Below are 19,318 nucleotides of genomic sequence, written 5' to 3'. Positions count from 1 at the left end.
TTTTAATACCTTTTTTGCATACCTTTTAAATACGTATTTAATTGCGGCTCTCGAAAAATTTCATTTGAAAAATGGCTCGACTATGAAGGAGCTTGGCCAACCCTGGTATAAACTATTTCATTGTCTTAAAAGTGTTTCGAAGTGAGACACAAGAGTATGTGACTACAAAACACAATTTTCTTGCTAATAAACACGAGGCAAAGAATAATTTTTTAACTTAGAAAGTAATAACCGCTGCAATTAAATTTTGATATAGGTATGTTCTCCAAACTGTAAAAACTTGCAAAATTTCATATTGTTTGTTAAATAGTGATGACAATCAAAAGCCAGGTCGGTTATATTTTCTGAAACAGCAATGACGGCGGTAGCAAATTTTTTTTTTTTTTTTGTTATGAAAAAGTGCAATACAAAACAATTTTTCTGTGCCAATTATTTTGATAGTAGAAATGTATTAAGTTACTTTCCCGAATAGTTTCTGGCAAAAGGAAATTTTGTTCAAGAATTTGTTTGTACTGCTGAGAATGTTATTATGTATTAAATGTACAAGTTTCAATAATTTGTTTTAATTATTCTGTTGTAATTTAGACATTAAATTTAAAAAAAGTAAAGCATATTATAACTTAACCTTTTCATGAAACTTAAACTTGATCCTTCAGCAATTTTATAATAAAGGAAATTTTGCAGGAAAATTAAAGGACTTAGAGCATTCATACTTTTTTTAGCAGCGGTATTTTTACAACCTTAAACTGTTACTGAGTATTGTTTCCAGACAGATATTTAAAAACACTAATAGCCCGTTGGCCGAAGTCTCAAAAGTAGTTTTAAACTAATTTTCATTCTTACATTTGAGAGGCAATTTTGGCTTAACTTAATTTTATTATAAGTACTTTCAAGTTTTTATACTATTATATTTATTTAGAGATCTTAAAATCTCTTTTTTTCCTCCTTAATCATGATGACCATATCAGATGATATTTTAATTCAATATGAGAAGGTGAAAGGCCCCTTCAGCAATCTCAGACTATGACAACTATAGTTTTATGATGAGGGGACATGATACTTCACTCTTAATAATTTTCGAATTTTTAAAATAATTTTTGTAAAAATATTTCAAATTTGAATTCAATAAAAAATTTAAATCTTTCCTCCTCTCTGTAAAAAATTGAGCTTTCATAAACCTTTTAAGAATTGCTTGCTACCCTACATAAAATAATCTGATTTTCTTTAAAAATATAGAGATTTACCCCTTATTTATTAAAATGATATTTGTTTTCTTTTTATTTCAGATATCACTTTAATTTTTTTTATAGAGAAAAATAACTATTTCATACACATGAATATTTGAAATTTCGTTTGACATAAAAAAATATATATATAAAAAAAATCCATTTGTATAAGATTGAAATGAATTTTAACTAATCTTTTTATTTTTTTTTATTATTTTTTTTTTTTTTTTTTTTGGTGGTACACTTTGTCTTAAATCCTTTTTTGCTAAAGATTTAAAACTTTCTTTGTGTAAGAACAGTGTATTTTACACACTCTGAACATGCTATATTGTTACATGATTTATTTTAAAAAATTCAACGAAATTTTGGTATTCATTATTTAAAATTGTAATATCTTGGGACAACATTAATTTTTAAAAAATGATAGATTTTGAAAAAATATATTTAGCGTGTAGAATTTATTGTTTTGATTAAATAATAAAAGTCTCTCTTATGTTACTTCAAGTAGTTATAGCATCAAGTGTAGCAAAAGCAGGGATGAGATTCTCCCGCGGATTCGCGGATTTCCGCTTTTTTTCAGATTTTTCCATTTTTCCGCTAATTTCCGCTGAAATTTATTTTTTGCACAAGTTAAAATGTTTTATGAGGAATTTAATTTTCCGCGGAGGGAAATTGTTGAAGTCCCTTTTCCTCCATCTGAAGTTACTCTAAAAATAATTTCTTTGGGATAAAACTGGTTGACCTTTATACAGGGATGAGATTTTTTTTGTCTCTCGAATTTCAGCCTTTTTATCAAAAACTCCGATTCTCTAAAAGTTTCGTTTTTTTAAATAAATGTCCCGTTTTTTTTTTTAAATTCAGTCATTGAAGTAAAGTAATTATGTTTATTTACGATTTTCAAAGATAAACAGAAAATTCAATCTACGCCCTAGCTGCTAACCCTTCCGCATTTTTAATTATTTTAGCTATTTTCTCCGATTTCACGCACAGAAAATAAAATTTTCCGTATTTTTTATCCGTCCGCTGGATAGCTCGTATTTTCGTAATTCAGATCTCGATTTTTATTCACGCGATTTTAATATCAATCATCGATTTTCGTATTTACCTGATTTAAAAGTTGCACATTGCGATTCTTATTTACGCTATTTAAATATCGTATATTATGATTCTTATTTACGACATTTAAAAATCCAATATCGTGTTTTGTATTTATGCATTTTTAAAATCGCGATTTTATTATCAAATCTCGATTTTCGTATTTACCTGATTTAAAAGTTGAACGTTGCGATTCTTATTCAGGCGATTTAAATATTGTACAGTGCGATTCTTACTTACGAGATTTAAAAAATCAATATCGCGATTTGTATTTACGAGCTTTTAAAGCCCTATGTAGCAATTCGTATTCACGTGAGCGTAAAATCCAATATCGTGATTCGTTTTTGTGGTTGTAATATCGCGCGATTTAAAAGTTATGCATCGTGATCAAAAAATTAAAAAATCATGATTTGTATTTTCGCATTTTTTAAATTCGATGTAGAGTTTCATATTTACGTGATTTAAAAGTCTCATATCGGGATTTATATTCACATGGTTTACATGTTTGAAAATCGCACTTTTTTGTCAAATTTTTGTATATGTATATATATATATATATATATATATATATATATATATATATATATATATATAGTATATATATATATAATATTTTTTTTTCTTTCTTTTTTGTTTTTTTGGATTTCCTCTTTTTTACTTTCTGACTTTTTTACTTTTTTACTCTCATCCCTGCAAAAGGCAAGTACAGAGAGACCTTAAAAGTCTTAACAAGTAGAACATATATTTTTTTATTAAGCTAGAGGAAATAATTCTAGACGATTAAACATCAATATATTTTAAAACTTGAAACTATGAAATATAATAATTTATTTACATTTAAGTACAGGGAAATTACTCAGCTATTTGTCCAAATAGTGCCCATTATAAAAATTCTCGAAATATTTTGACCTATATCTGAAGTTAAATGTTTAAATCGGGTTTTAAATTTGCACTAAAATTTACAAAGATGTTCAATCCTTTAATACAAAATTGTCGAAATTCTTGTCGCAGACTTTACGGAGCAAAACTACACAAATTCCTTTAAATTTTATGATTTAGTCTAGTCAAATGTTTTTTTATAGCTTAAAATACTATGTGCATCTACAGTCAAAAACAGAATAAAAGCAAAAAAAGGTTTTTTCTTTCTTCCTAATAAGCGTATATTAATAAAAATATTTTTTTTCTATATTTATGCACAATGTGTAAAAAAAGGTAATAATTTTGTAAAATTGAAATGCCAGAAATATAAAATGCCAGCATTACAAATGTGTGTAACAATATTCTGGAGGAAAAAACTTATGTTGATTCGCAGTAAGTATTTTTGTTTTAGAATAATGACTATTAGCACTTGCTTTTTCTGTTTGTCTAGAAGAAGTTAAGAACGTTGAAACATTTTTGAATCTTTAAGTTTAAGACCTTTTTAAATAATTTTACAACAAAGTGCTTTGAATACTTTTATTTTAACTTCTGTTCATCTAATAGCATAGATTTTAGATAAATGAGCCATTAATAACAGCTAACTTTTGAAACAATACTTATCATTGCGCTTTTGTTAGTGAAAAAGATTTTTTTTTTCTAGTACCAATGGCAAAGCAAAAAGTGCAAATTTCTAAAAATATAAAAATACAAAAGTATAAATATTTACATGCGAGGACAAAACATTGCCCAAGTCATTGCCCTAAAAGTTCTCTAGCTTCCCAATACTTTGAGAACTCTTGAGTGTCCTTTCTGGACTCCCAAATCGGAGCAAGTTGTCCATTTCTTCTTCTGTATCACAAAGTGAACAAAAAGGCGTTGCTGAAAAGCTGTACAATGCAGCTAAGCAGAAAAACAAAACTTAATTTTAATAATTAATAGTTAATTTTTTTAATCTTCTTGTGACTAAAATTTTACCTACTTCATTAAAAAAAAAAGAAAATTGTTAAAAAAAATATATTGTTAATATTTTATTAAGATAACAATACTCTTATTTCATTTTTGGTGTGATTTATAGAGAAATATTCTCTTTAAATATTATCAGTTAATATTATAAAAATTTAAATAGAGAAAGCAATTCACCCTTTTTTTGAAGCAAAGTCTATATTTTGTATTTTATAATCGGGGACGAATTCTTAAGTACGTCGATGACAGGGCTAAAAAAAGAATAAGGGCTGGTTGAGGAAACTCTCGCCGCGCCTAACTTCCGATATTCGCCTGTGACGTCACGGAGGCACAAAGATTGAACTTTTAGTTTAAGATCGCAGCTTTCGGTCTAACTAACTCTTAACTAAAATTGGAGCATTCCTTTTTGTGACATATTCCAAGAAATTCTTGGTTTTCTATTATAATTTTCCTCGGGTTTTTTTTTTTAATGAATTAAAAACATTTAGAATTATTAACGAAATGCCAGTTTGTGTGATTGCAACTTGCAAAAATTCTGATAGAAACACAAAAGGAAAAATTACAATTTTCCACGTGCTCCCTAAAATAAATGAATATCTATATAAAAAACGTTGCAAACGAAATGACCCAGTTAATATAAAATATGTACGAATATGCAGTAAGCATTTCTTGAAAGAAGATGATATGAGAAATCGTTTGATTGGATTGCCAATTAGAATGATTTAAAAATCTACTGCAATACCGAGAGTAAATTTGCCATTTTCTTTGCAAGCAATTTTTTCCCGACAAGAAAGATTGAATAAACGCAAAGTGTTGGTTCGCGCATTTGACAAATTAAAAACTCTAAGCTCAAAGGAAGGCAATTTGAATATTATGAATGAAAAATTTTTAAATACAACAAATTTTGATAAATGCTTTAAATTAGAAACGGAATTTAGAGTACTGAGTGAGAGAATTGAAACTTTAGAAAAGGACTTGAATAGTGAAGAAAATAAAAGACAAAGAAAATGAAAACTTAAATGAAAAGTATAAATAATTTATAATTAAAATTTTCTTATTTCATAACATAGTGTTTAATGTGGTTATTCTGAATATTTACGATTTTTTTTAATTAAATTCTCTTAAATGTAAATATCTATAAGCAATTGTAAAATTTCTATTATTATTATGAACTTAAATTATTATTTTGTATCAGTAATTGGTGTTTAAGGTTGTTGTTTCCTAATGATTAAGTATAAACAATTTGCCATTAACAGGATATTTTAAAATCAGAATTCTAAATTTAACCCAACTTTACAAATTATTGTTATCGAACAATATGTAGCTAAGAAACTGTCGATATATGCTTTAATTTTTTTAATAATAAAAGTTAAAACTGAAACTTTAAAATAAAGCATTTATAGCGTCATCTACGACAACGAGTAAAATATTTTTATTACTCTAAAATGGTATTTATTTTAATATTATGGTCAAGAAAAAAATTTTGAAAGGAAATAGTGTGCTAATAGTGCAAAGTTTGAAAGCTAATATCAAGAAAAAGTCGAACTTATTTTTACAGTGAGAAAGATGCGAAGTTTTCGTAATATCTTTGCTTGCGATCTCCAAGATCTGTGGTCCCTCAGTGGACTGATCGTTAAGACACGATACCCAGCAGATCACCGAAGTCAAGCATCACTGCGGTCAGTGTGCGGGTGGGTGACCACTTGGATCAGTCTGCGTAGGGACCGAGGGTGTGCGGTATGGGACCTCGTTAAACTGTTCTACCGTAAAGTGCTCGACTTCGCGTGCAGGTCGTCGGGCCACCGAAGCGGGGGTGCCATCCCCTCCGCAGAGGATCAAAATTGTGATGGTATGTCTTCGGATCATCCTCAGGGGTATTTCCCAGACCGTCGCCTATAGCTCATAGTGCAGCTCTAGTGCGACGTAAATTAGCTACAACAACAACTAATTACATTTTTTTTTCAAAAGTTTAAAAGGAAATCGAAAAAATTAGCTTCCATACATCGATTTGCTTACAATTATTACTTTAAGTGTCTGTGTGGAGACAATCTATGATTGTTTAACTTGTGGGATTAAAAATAGTTCGAGGTTTCCATTTTATGAGAGAACTTAAGCGTCCAGATATAGAATGCGGAATGAAATTTATTGCTATTAAATTATGACCAAATAATTTTTCTGAGAAATAAATAAAATGAAAGTTACTAAAACATTCTTAATCGTTTTTTCAAAAGAAAAAACTGCTCTTAAAGTATCGGAACGAGCTTGAACGATAAATGAGTGCAGCCCATGGACTGTAAGTTTTTTTTCCCTTTCATAAATTTTCGACAAAATTTCAAAATGGGTCTTATATATTGCCTCATGGCTTTTCAATTATAAAAAGGCAATTTGTTCAAAACTTGCCAAACCTAACTAAACTCAAATTTATCATCTATTATAAATTCTCACTTGCAATAATAGTAAACGAATCATTCTTATCTTACATTTACTTCCAATGATATTCTTTCTTGTCTGTACATAAAACGGGTTTACAGATACACAAGTATTATAAGCATGAGCGGTATTGTAAATGTAAGACTTAGAACTAATAATATTTTTACTAATGAAGCACCTTACAAAAATATCCTAGTTACCCCAACGCAAGTTATTGATATTTAAAGGGTTTGTTGATTCACTTTTCTACAAGGATAAAATTTTATATGTATTTTTTTTATGTAAATCTAACTATAATTAATTTTAAGACAAGGAAACATGCGTATAGTTTAGAATGAAATGCCTCTCCTTATTGTTTAGTTTTAAAAATAAAAATTTCGAAAAAAATTAAAACATTGAATGCGTTCGCCTAGTCACTATGTTACCCAAACTCTTACCACTAAGAACTGTAAAATAAAGAGATTGTAATTAAGTCCTTTAGCTGCCTTTCCCTTCTAAATTATCTATAATTTTTAAATGCAGTAAAACATGTTACAATATATGTGACCAATGTCAAAATTATAGATTGATATTTATGAAAAATACTGGCAATTGTATATGGCCATGAATGAGGTTTGTTCATTTACATTTCTGGAGGGGGGATTATCTTTAATTTTGGCGATGCGAAGTACAATATTATCAAACTAAATTACGATGATTTGTTTTAGTTTCAATTAGGCCCGTTACTCACCTTCGAATTAGTCTACAATAATGAAATTTAGTATGGTATATATAAATGTTTTTTCATTATAAGTGGTTAAATTTCAAAATTATAGGTAAGTATATCTTTTTTTTTCTTCCCTTTCCTCCAGACGTGGACACGTACCTAGGTTTGCCAAACCCTTACCCGTATAATCCACGTCTGGCTACCACGCCACAACCCTTGTATACAACCTTTACTTTTATATATAAACACACGTGTAATGGGCTTCTCTATGTAGGAGATTTTTTTTACATATTTCCTATTTGCATTTATTTTTAACGTATTATATTAAAGTGTTAACTCTAATTGAACATGAAAAACCAGTTTCAGCAGATGTAAAAAAATAATGCTGTATAGAGAGTATCACATGATAATTAAGATTTTACAGAGAATGTTGGAGTGCGTCTAACATGAAATGCATGCAACTTTAAAAAGTGTTTGAATAATCGGAGATTTTTTTGCGTAAAATAGATAAGGACAATCAATTATACAAAAGGCCGTAGAAAATACTTTTATTTCTAAATTAGACAATCTCTGTGATATTGCACAAGCCAAAGCACTCAAAATAATAAAAATACCTGGGTAATTATTACTGTAAATACTTTTATTTATGGTCACATAATATAGAAGCAGCAACTACGCATTATATAATGTTACATTTTAAACTGGCTTTAATATCTGGCCACTTTCATCAAAGCAACATTGCAGTGTGGGCTGCATATTATAGATCCATATATTTTATAGAATCTATCATTATTTCAGCGACTTATTGTATGGAGCTAAATAATAGGTGAGTAACATATTGTATAGCCCATTCTATCGAACAACATATAAAGGCAATAACATAGAACCGCATAGACTAATATAGAAAAGAGTTGCCTAAATTGTGCCTCTCTCTAATTTCTGAAGAAGCATTGAATAGAGAACGCTTTAGCGGATAATTTCTGATTCACATGAAGATCAATGCAGAAGAATCAAGTTGCTGTCTACTAGCATTAACATTTCATTAAGTTAATCGGTTTTCTTATCATCCTGCTTGGTGATATCCAATAATGCACGTATTAGTTATTACATCATATAATTGTTAATAATGTTATTCTTTCATATTCTGTTTGTTTCTTTGGTAATTAACAATTGTTTTAGGCTAGTTTAAAATGTCACGTAGCCGCCTGAATCATATATCAGGTATTGCTATCCTACACCATACCACTATTATTTAAAAGCAACGTATCGCCTTAACTATTGAGCACATCAAGTTTAAAGATATTTCGGCTGTTTTTAACCGAAACTAAAGAAAAGTGGAGGAAAACTAATTCTGAGCTGAATTTCACCCATTGCCGAATTTTTTATTTTCTAAATAACGTTTAAAAAGAAAGAAAAAAGACTGCGACAATTAAGTACTGATGACTTTTAATTAAACTGACTTTTTGACAGTAAGTATTTTAAATGATAAGAAAAACTAATCCGAAAAATAATCATTTTGCTTCAGTTATTTGAAGGAGATTTAATCTCCTTATAAAGAGATTTATTTTCTCTAATACAAGTATAATCCTCAGGGATGTTACCCTGACCACGCAGATGACATAAATGAAAGTACCACTACCCTATTTCTAGGAATATAAAAATTATTTAAAAAAAAAACATCTAAGTAATGCTCTGTGACGTAACTACCACTATAAATATTAAATACCAATTCACTTGTATATAACACAAGTTAACTTGCTTCTAAGTTGATGTACCTTTTGATAGATGAAGGTTGACATAGTCGATAATCAAATCCCACAGATCCTTCTGGCTAATCAAGTTAAGATCTTGTAATTAGTAGTTAGTTATGTGATTTCTCTTTGAATATATCATATCTTAATGATACACTTATAAAAATGCTTGAAACATATTCAACGATAACCTACTTATCGAGATGTTGTGGGTAAATATATTCAACCACTCAGATTTTCATTCGCATCTCCTAATTCAATCATACGAATTTCTCGTACGTCATACTGCAATCGATTGCCCAAGAAAAACGCGTGAATGTTAAGAAACTACGTGTATAAAACAAACTTCTAACGCACACTACCGTCGGCAGATAAAATTTATAGGGGGAGGGGGACCAATCTTGGACTGTTACTTGAGAAAAAAATTGAAATTAAAGAATTAATTAATATTAATCAATTCATTAAATAAAAATTAATTATTGAATTTCATTTTAAAAAATTCGGTTCATATATATATATGAACTAAAATGCCACACATAGATTGATAAAAGTAACTTTTTCTTAGTGTATGACAAAAACATGATATGGAATAAAATAATAATATTTCTCAATAAAGTCCTCTATTATTAACATTCAATACATAATTAAGAGCCTTGTAGTTTTGAATCCAATCCAGAAGACAAGGAAACTCCTGAATCAAGTATTGAAAGAAATTTGCCTTTATGGAAGACTTTTTGATTAAACTAAACTGCATTTTCATTACATGGAGAGGAAAATCTGCCACGGTTTGCCTTACGGCAAGAGAAACTTTAACCCATGATCCGTCTACCATCGAGGACAGTTTACGTCAGCACTGTCGTCGGTACAAGCTGGATTCGTATTGACCAACCATCACAGGGATTCGAACCCGGTTCACCTCATTGGAAGGCGAACGTCGTATCCCCTGAGCCATTACGGCAAAACAGTTTGATTTCATTTTATTCTGTTTTATAACCGTTGCCCATCCGACCCAATTTTTTGAATTTACGACTACCAAAGTTCAACTCCGTAGTCTTGTGATTTTGAACCCAATCTAGAAGACAAGAGAATTCCTGGAGGAAAACCAGTTTAATTGCCGAATTACGTTTGAAGTCTCTTGAAATTCTTCTAGGTTTCTTCGGCAACCACACAATTTCTAATCTCGCCTTCTCAACTGATGATTGGTCAGTGTTTGATTTAATTTTTTTCCCCTTAAGTATTAATTTGTGATCCTTTTTTTTTAACTTCAGTTGTCACAAGAATTCTAGAAATTTACGGATCATCCTGAACTGGTTTTTACGGAACATGATTCTATGAAAAAGATAAAATACTATTTAGTTACAGAAAATTACAAACAGATCGTACTATCTATAATGAACTATAACTGAAAGTATAGTCTGAGTAAAATCTTTAAGAATAGTGAAAACCTTTAAGAAAATAAAAAAAAAAAAAATTTTCTTAAGTATCTTGTTAAGAAATAACGCTACAAACAAGATTTGTAATTATGTAGTTTTCAGACAAAAAATTTATACACAAAAATTAGTATTTCAGCCTGAGTAAAAACTTAATGACACTAGTAATTTTTAAAAATGGATGTAATAATAAAAATACTATGGCAACTACGAAGATTGTAAAAAAATTTCTATTTGCAAATTTGCCGTTTTTATTTATTTGGTATCTTTTGAACCGACCTGTTCAAACGTCTTTTGAGAGATTTGTATTGAAAATCAGCAAACTTTTAGTTGGTGCTCCGTAAGTATATTATTATTACTATTTTCACTTTGGTTAAGTGATAAACTTATCTAAGACTAAGATTACATTAATTTTATATGAAAAAAAAACAAAAAGAATGTAAGTTTTGCTGTTGTAAACAAAAAGCCAGAATTCGCGGGGCGAGTCTACCCATTCGTATTTAGTTTTAATAAGGCATAATAATATAATTTAGAACTTTGTTTATATTAAAATTAAGTCATTTTAAATAAATTTGAGTATATTATTTTAATTCTGCATTGATAAATTTATCATTAATAAGAAAATTTATAGGTTAAATATAAATGTAAATATAAAATATGTTTATTTTACCTATTTTTTCAATTTTTATATTACAAAATTAACTTTTTATTTAATGCAAGTTAAATAAATTATTATTTATAAATTATTATTACCTCCCAAAAGAATGGGAAAAGGATTTTTCATGATTCCCAATGTTTGAATTTCGATTTTGTTAATAATCTTTAATTATTATTATTTATTAATTATTGATTGTAAATTTATATTAATTTTAATCTATTTTTATCAACAATAATCACAAAAAATGTTATTTTATAATGTTAATGATTATAAAAACAAAACTGTGATCAAAATGTGATTATCGATCAAATACTCAATTTGTGTTATTTTATGAATAAAAAAATGGAATATAAAATAAAGTTATGAATTTTACTTCATAAATATCCTATATAGAAACTAAAATAACAATTTAATAGTAAAATTTGATTATTTACAATGTTGACATTCATTTTAGTAGAATGGGTAGACTCGCCCCATACGAGAGATTTGTCAGCAGTTCTATAAAAATATACAGTAACAGCGTAACTGTTAATATTTTCTAAAATCGATTTCACAGCTTTAAAGAGGGATAAATAGCAATTCCAAAACACCTATTAAAAGCCTTTTTTCTTTAATATTTACAAAAGTTTGACCACTTGAAAGTTGACAAACTGAAAAAATGGGTAGACTCGCCCCGGTTTACGGTATATGGTTTAATTTCTTTCGGGTCATTGTTGATCTTAAATCGAGACGAAGAGGGATAAAGAAATCTTGGCGAATTTTCCACACTTCTAAATTTGCACCTAACTTCTTTTTTTTTTTTTTTTTCGTCATCTAAACAACTAACTTAAAAGTTTTTATGGACAAATTTGAGCTCAATTTTTAGGGTACCTGCGTCAATTTCTGATTGAGAAATGAAGTCAAACATTAGTGTTTGTTTTAAAATTTATCCTATCATATATTAATAAAAATGTTTCCAATATTTTTTTGAAAGTAAACTTTATTTTTAAATAAAATGATGAAAATTTAAAGTAATAGATTTTTCCATCAATCTACGCTTCGACCTAAAATATGCTACTTCCAGATTTTACCTCGTATTCACAGTAAAATGTTGATCTGATGTACTTGTTTTTATCACATTTCACTTTTATGAATCATATATGTACTCTTTTTTCATAAGTCTCAATTGAAAAATAGGCAGAATTTATTTATTTAGGTACAGTGCATTATAAAAGTAAAATTGCTTAAATTCAACATCTACAGAAAAATATAGTTTTATTTTGAAAAGAAATTTTTTTTAAATATTTTGTCTCTTAAAACTTCTGATCAGAATGACATGAAATTTATAAATGTATATTATTACGTCATGTAATCCTATGTGAATCCCATTGTAGTTGAACTCTTAGAGAAATATAAGAAAGAGTCATAAAATGTTTTGCTAAACAAAAAGAAAACACTTTTTTTGCTATGAATTTGATATGCATTTCTGCGATGAAAGATACAACATTAAAAAAAAAAATAGAGTAATTTAAACATTGTTACAGTAAAGAACATCATGATTAAGAAAACTACGTATATACCAAACTATAAAAAAAAAGTGGAAAATTTACTTTAAAAATCCTATACTATTTTGATAAAAAAAATAAAACTACACAAAGTACGATTAACACACTCATACAATAGATTAAGTTTAACAATATATTATTATTGCAGTTTTTATTAATCCGCCACCTGCAGCCTATTTCGATCGCCAATTGTCAGGCAGGGTGCTAATTTGGACAAAAATGCGAATTTAAAAAAAAAGTGTTAAATAAATCAGATTCACGCATGCGCAGAAAGTTATAAGTAGATTTTTAAGTTTAGCTCTCTTGTAACTTTGCTATCGAATTAATATTAAATCCTGCATTTGAGGGTTTCAATTGGTGGACACTTTAATTATTTTTTATATTTTTTTGGTTCACAAGAGAACTTTGGTATTAATTTTAAGTCATGGCATAGGTGTCAAAATTTCTAAAAAATATATACATATGATAACAATTATGTATTTGACATCCTTAAAAATAATTTTATTTTGTCCGTGACACCCTAGATTATTAGCTACGGTGTCGCTAAAATGGATAGTGACGCAAATATGATATGAAAAAAGTTAGGAATATTCTTTTTAGCCTACTCTTTAAGTACACTATTATCCATTTCAGTTATAGAGATTGTTCTCCTTTGCTCTTGAATTAATATTAAATCCTGCATTTGAGGAGTCATTTGGTGGACACTTTAGTGATTTTTTACATTTTTTTGGTTCACAAGAGAACTTCGGTACTAATTTTAAGTCATGGCATAGGTGTCAAAATTTCTAAAAATATATACGTATCATGAAAACAATTTATTAAACATCTTTAAAAAAATTTTTTATTTTGTGCTTGACACCCTAGATTATTAGCTACGGTGTCGCTAAAATGGATAGTGACGCAAATATGATATGAAAAGAGTTAGGAATATTCTTTTTAGCCTACTCTTTAAGTACACTATTATCCATTTCAGTTATAGAGTTTGTTCTCCTTTGCTCTTGAATTAATATTAAATCCTGCATTTGAGGAGTCATTTGGTGGACACTTTAATGATTTTTTACATTTTTTTGGCTCGCATAAGAACTTTGGTATTAATTTCAAGTCATTGCATAGGTGTCAACATTTCTAAAAATATATACATATGATGAAAACAATTTATTATACATCTTTCAAAAAAATTTCTCCCTAAATTATTAGCACAGGTGTATGAATTTATCAAAGCAATGCTTATAAAAGTAACAAAAAATTATGGAAGTTAGGTTAAAAATAATCTGCAATTTACAGGATGGATGATGTCCAACAGGATTTATGTAACTTTACCTAACCAATCCTTTATCTACAGGGAAATTCATGTGCTTCAACTACTGAAACAATTTTGATTTTCAGAGGTGATTGTGCTCAGGAAAAAATCTGGATTTTTCCCTAACTGCGCTCTGGAAGTTTCAGAAAATCTTAGGTCCGGAAGTTTTAAGAAATCATCGATGACATTTGTGTAAAAAAATTCTAGAATATTTTATTTAAAAATATTAGAACTAGGCCATGGTGCAGAATAGATCAAGATGGCAAAAACTTATTGGGACAGCCTTGGGCTGTAGTTGCCAAGAACTAGAATTTATACTTGGAATCTTTCATTTGCAAATATTTTTTCTGATAGAATAATAAATGTGATGAGAGATAAAAATAAACGTATACATAATTATTCATTTAAATTATGCTGTATATAATTTATTTAAAATTCAATGTTTTGAAAATATCAATGATTTAAATTAATAAAGACAATATGCGTCTTTAATGATTTTACTTAAGAAATTTTCCGGAATTTCGAGTTGGACTCCCAATCACCCCTGGATTTTAAAATTACAATATTAAAAAATTTAATAATGCTGCATACCTTAATTTACAACACTTTACTCTTAAATTTCAGTAAATTTTATTCATATATTCTTCACTGTTGAGCGTCATAGAGAATCTCCCTCTAGGGCCTGCCAGTGCCCTATTTTTGGTCCGTAAACCGGGGCTAGGAGTTAGTTCCCCTTACGAAAACATAAATTAAAGTAAATGAATACAATAAAATATGATTCAATAAATGAATACAATAAAATATGATACAATAAATGAATACAAAATATGATACAATAAAATATTTACATAAATGCAATTTAAAATAAAAATATATATACAAAATTTTCAGAGAATTCCTCAAAAAGATCTATTGTAAAAGTAATAAATGTTAAAAAAAAATATATATCCTAATTATACAAAAAGTAAAAAGAGTAGCATTACATTATATTAGGTAAAAAATTAGTAAAATAAACATCAGTTAAGGTTTTAAAAAAATTATTCTGAGCCGGAAAAACTTCAATCACTACATAGCTGTTGTCAAATGATGAAAATATTACAAGTTTAGCTTTAACTGCTCCAGTCAAATACAATCCCAGCTGGACCTGGCCATAATAAGTATGCCTAGGCTTTAGAGAATATTGACCAGTCTTAGCATCAACATAAAGATATGATAAGGAGACTATTGCCGTTGTTACAGTCTCATCTTGAACGGACATTTAATTTCCAATAAAATTAAATTTCCGTCTTCAAAATAAAGTCCATCAGGACTATAACCAAACCATGGCATCTGCTCAAGCACTATCAATCCAAAGCAGAAGACTTGTACATTTTGATCACAGGAAAAGATGTTCCTCGCTCTCTCTTCCATTTCCTGTCCATGGAAAGTATAAGCATTCCCAGAAAAAACATCTTCTGTTGCAGAGGCAATTTTCTTCTTCCAGTCAGGATTTTTATTTCTGCTATAGGTAAAAAGGGAGTAGCAAGTTGACCCAGTTATTCTTTTCTTACGCTCACAAATCCAACTATTAGACCCTTGCTTCTGCAAGGCTAGGTTCCGAACTTCTTGTTTTGTGAGGCATACCTTTTCCTGGAAAAATTTGGCTGTCACATCATCCAAATTCGGAATGTTGATGATAGCTAAACTGGTAGAAAAAACTTTTTCCAGGACAGCAGATTCTTCCAAATTTTCCTTCTCGGCTACATTCCTAAAACAAAGCAAAAGACATGACAAAAATAATTCATTGTAATTCAGGAATTTTTTTTATCCACTTTGAGAATTTTGTAATTTTAGAAAAGATACTCATGGTTTAAATAATCATAGCAAAAGCTTAATTATGTATATGTTTTAAATAAGAAAAATATTTTATCGAATGCTGATCATTATGGAATGGTTTCATCTATATTAAACTTAAATACGTAGTATCTAATAGAGGTTAAAAAAAATTTTTCAAACACTGGTCTTATAGCCTATTTTCTCAGACTTAGTCCTAGGCATGCCACTGTCTGTGTCAGGAGATTGTGAATACTTAGCATTTATTTTCATGGAGGTACCTATATACTAGACATATAATTATTACGCTAATTTGGAGAATTATGTAAAACAATAATTAATAACCCAAAAAAATATTCCTAAATTATTCATCCAAACACAATATTATTTTACAAGGTTTTGTCGGCGAAACCAGCAACAAATCTGTGCAAAATCGAACAGAAAATTCCTAATTCTGAAATGGTCATCATTTAAAAAATCATCTGCTAGGTAAAATGGCATTTCTTTATATTAATACATCTCAAATCAGAAGCAATGTTGCAATATATTTCTTCCTTATATGTTTGACTACAATTAGTTAGAATCTTGTTTAAATATAGGAAATTAATAATACATGAAAATTTTCAATTTCGTATTTCAGTAATCAGCCCTTAGAGCAATAAATTAGCAATTCTTTAATCGAAAAAAAGCACCAAAATGAAAAATAACTTACACAATAGGCTTGCGAGAGCTGAATTTGGACAGGCTTCCAAAATCTTTGACTCATAAGAGCCAAGAACATCCTCACTGAGAGAGACGGCATAATCTTTTTTCTGCGAACCACAACAGAAGTCTTGCAAAGGCACAATGTCATATTTTTTTAGAGAGGATTTCTGCTTATCCCAATAATAAGACTTATCAGTAGAAGATATTTCCTCTAACGAAGAAACTGCATGCCTAAAATTAGAAAAAAATTATATAACCAAAAAGTTTTCATTCAATGAATTTTCAATAATAATAAGAAAAAAACCATATGATTCAATGACCTTTATACACACAAATTTTATACAAGGATTTGTATATAATAATTGTGGAATACCTTTTGTACGTAACATTGACCTGAATTGAAACGTAACTATTATTCTAGTCACTGAATAATAATTAATGAATCAGAAATGTAAGAAATGAAATAAACTAAGATTCAATAAGCAAAATGCAAAACAAAATTTTTAAAAAAATTATAGCATATTGATCTTACAATAAGAAAAAAAATCATTGTAGTAAATAATTTGGCTAATAACTCAGCAATTAAATTGAACACTTTTCAACAGCCTAATTATGCATAATTAGGCTGGTTATATCTGCTAAATAAATATGTTTCAAAGCATAATTTCACAAAAAAACTATAAGGAATGAAAAGATACAATGAACCTGGCATTTTCCATCCATGCATTTTTAATCAATAACAATCTGGGTACTAATTTTACTGAGGCCATAATTACATGATTATGCTGATCAAATTACTGAAAAAAGTCTACATTTTGAATTCAGGATTACACATTATATAGAAGTTCTGCCACATTGTTCGGCAAACTAATAGAAACAAAATTGAATTTCATGAAATTTTAAGAAACAATAAACCATACATAAAAGAGAATACCCAGTTACAATACAACAACACTGCAGCCACATGCTTGCAGACAGCACCAGCAGGACAACTGCAATTAAATTGGGATATGCCGTATCCATTTCCAGACATTCTTTGAAATAAAGCACCTTCAATTACATACGGAGAAGAATTTAACTTCGTAGAACGAAGGCAAACCGCATAAATGATTCTTTTCTGCGGTAATGGCTGCTTTACAATACCACACGTTAGAATGTGGTTTGAATTAATTATTTTTTCACCTTCAGTGATGCTCCTGGATTTTTCGTCCCTTTCCAGATATGCTAAAATATCTACTAATTTAAGAAAATCCATCACTGGACCATAAAATTAAGCTAGGTAGTACAAAAATGCTCAGTTATCACTAAGTTATACACTGGGAAGCAGGTACAACCTCAGTATTACCTTTTTCTGACGCCATTTGCCCGAGACAGCAGCGCCACCTATAGTTTATTTGAATTGCGAATATTCTTTTTGGCCTACTCTTTAAGTACTCTTGATTTAATACTCTTAATTAATATTAAATCTTGAACCCTACTCTTGAATTAATATTAAATCCTGCATTTGAGGGGTCATTTGGTGGACACTTTAATGATTTTTTACATTTTCTTGGTTCAAAAGAGAACTTTGGTATTAATTTTAAGTCAAAAGTTTTAAGTTTTTGAAATGTTTAAGTTTGGGTGTCAAAATTTCTGAAAATATATACATATGATGAAAACTATTTATTAAACATCTTTAAAAAAATTTTATTTTGTCCGTGACACCCTAGATTATTAGCACAGATGTAGATAAAATCGATAGTGACGCAAATATGATATGAGAAGGGCTAGGAATAGATTTTTTTGGCCTACTTTTTAAGTTTTCGGCAGTGGACAAATCGTTACGACACAGTTCCCAGCAGATCACCGAAATCAAGCATCATTGGCTGCGATCAGTGTGCGGGTGGGTGACCACTTGGATCAGTCTGCGAAGGGACCGAAGTTGTGTGGTATTGGTCCTCGTTAAACTGTTCTACCGTAAAGTGCTCGACTTCGCGTGCAGGTCGTCGGGCTACCGAAGCGGGGGTGGCATCCCTTCTGCAGAGGATCGAAATTGTAATGGCTTGTCTTCGAATCATCCTAAGGGATGTTTCCCAGACAGTCGCCAATAGTCCATTGTGCAGCTCTAGTGCGACGGAAATGAACTGCAACAACAATTTTTTGAGTACACTATTTTCTATTTCAGATAGAGGCATTGTTCTCCTTTGCTTTCTAATTAATATCAAACACTGTACTTGAGGGGATCATTTGGTGGACACTTTAATTTTTTTTTTTATTTTCTTGGTTCACAAGAGAACTTTGGTATTAATTTTATGTCATGCAAAATTTCTAAAAATATATACATATGATGAAAACTATTTATTAAACATCTTTAAAAAAAATTTATTTTGTCCGTGACACCCTAAGCAATTGGCACAGGTGTCGCTGAAATCGATAGTGACGCAAATATGATATGAGAAGGGTTAGGAATATATTTTTTGGTCTACTTTTTAAGTTTTCGGCAGTGGACAAATCGTTACGACACAGTTCCCAGCAGATCACCGAAGTCAATCATAGTGACTAGGGAGGTCAGTGGTGGGGCAAGTGTGGTGATCAACCACTTTGGCTGCTATTGTGAGCCAGTCCGTGGTTGATTGTGGGGTGTGCGAGTACTTGATTATATATATATATATATATATATATATATATATATATATATATATATATATATATATATACAGTACCCTTCCAAATTATTAGGGACACTTAAAATTTCTAAAAAATTGTCATTTCTCAAAATGTCATAATATTTTCAAAAATGA

The 19,318-nt window shown here is 29.3% G+C and overlaps 1 pseudogene; it reads right to left on the bottom strand.

Moving 5' to 3' along the window:
• Positions 1–14,941: 14,941 nt before the first annotated feature.
• Positions 14,942–17,793, bottom strand: LOC147816737 (uncharacterized; annotated as a pseudogene).
• Positions 17,794–19,318: the final 1,525 nt, after the last annotated feature.

This window comes from Parasteatoda tepidariorum, chromosome 1, assembly GCF_982258835.1.
Source record: "Parasteatoda tepidariorum strain Cologne lab strain chromosome 1, Ptep-v5.0, whole genome shotgun sequence".
Taxonomy (NCBI): Eukaryota; Metazoa; Arthropoda; class Arachnida; order Araneae; family Theridiidae; genus Parasteatoda; species Parasteatoda tepidariorum.
The sequence above is the reverse complement of the archived record's forward strand: the minus strand, read 5'-3'. Positions and strand labels throughout refer to the sequence as shown.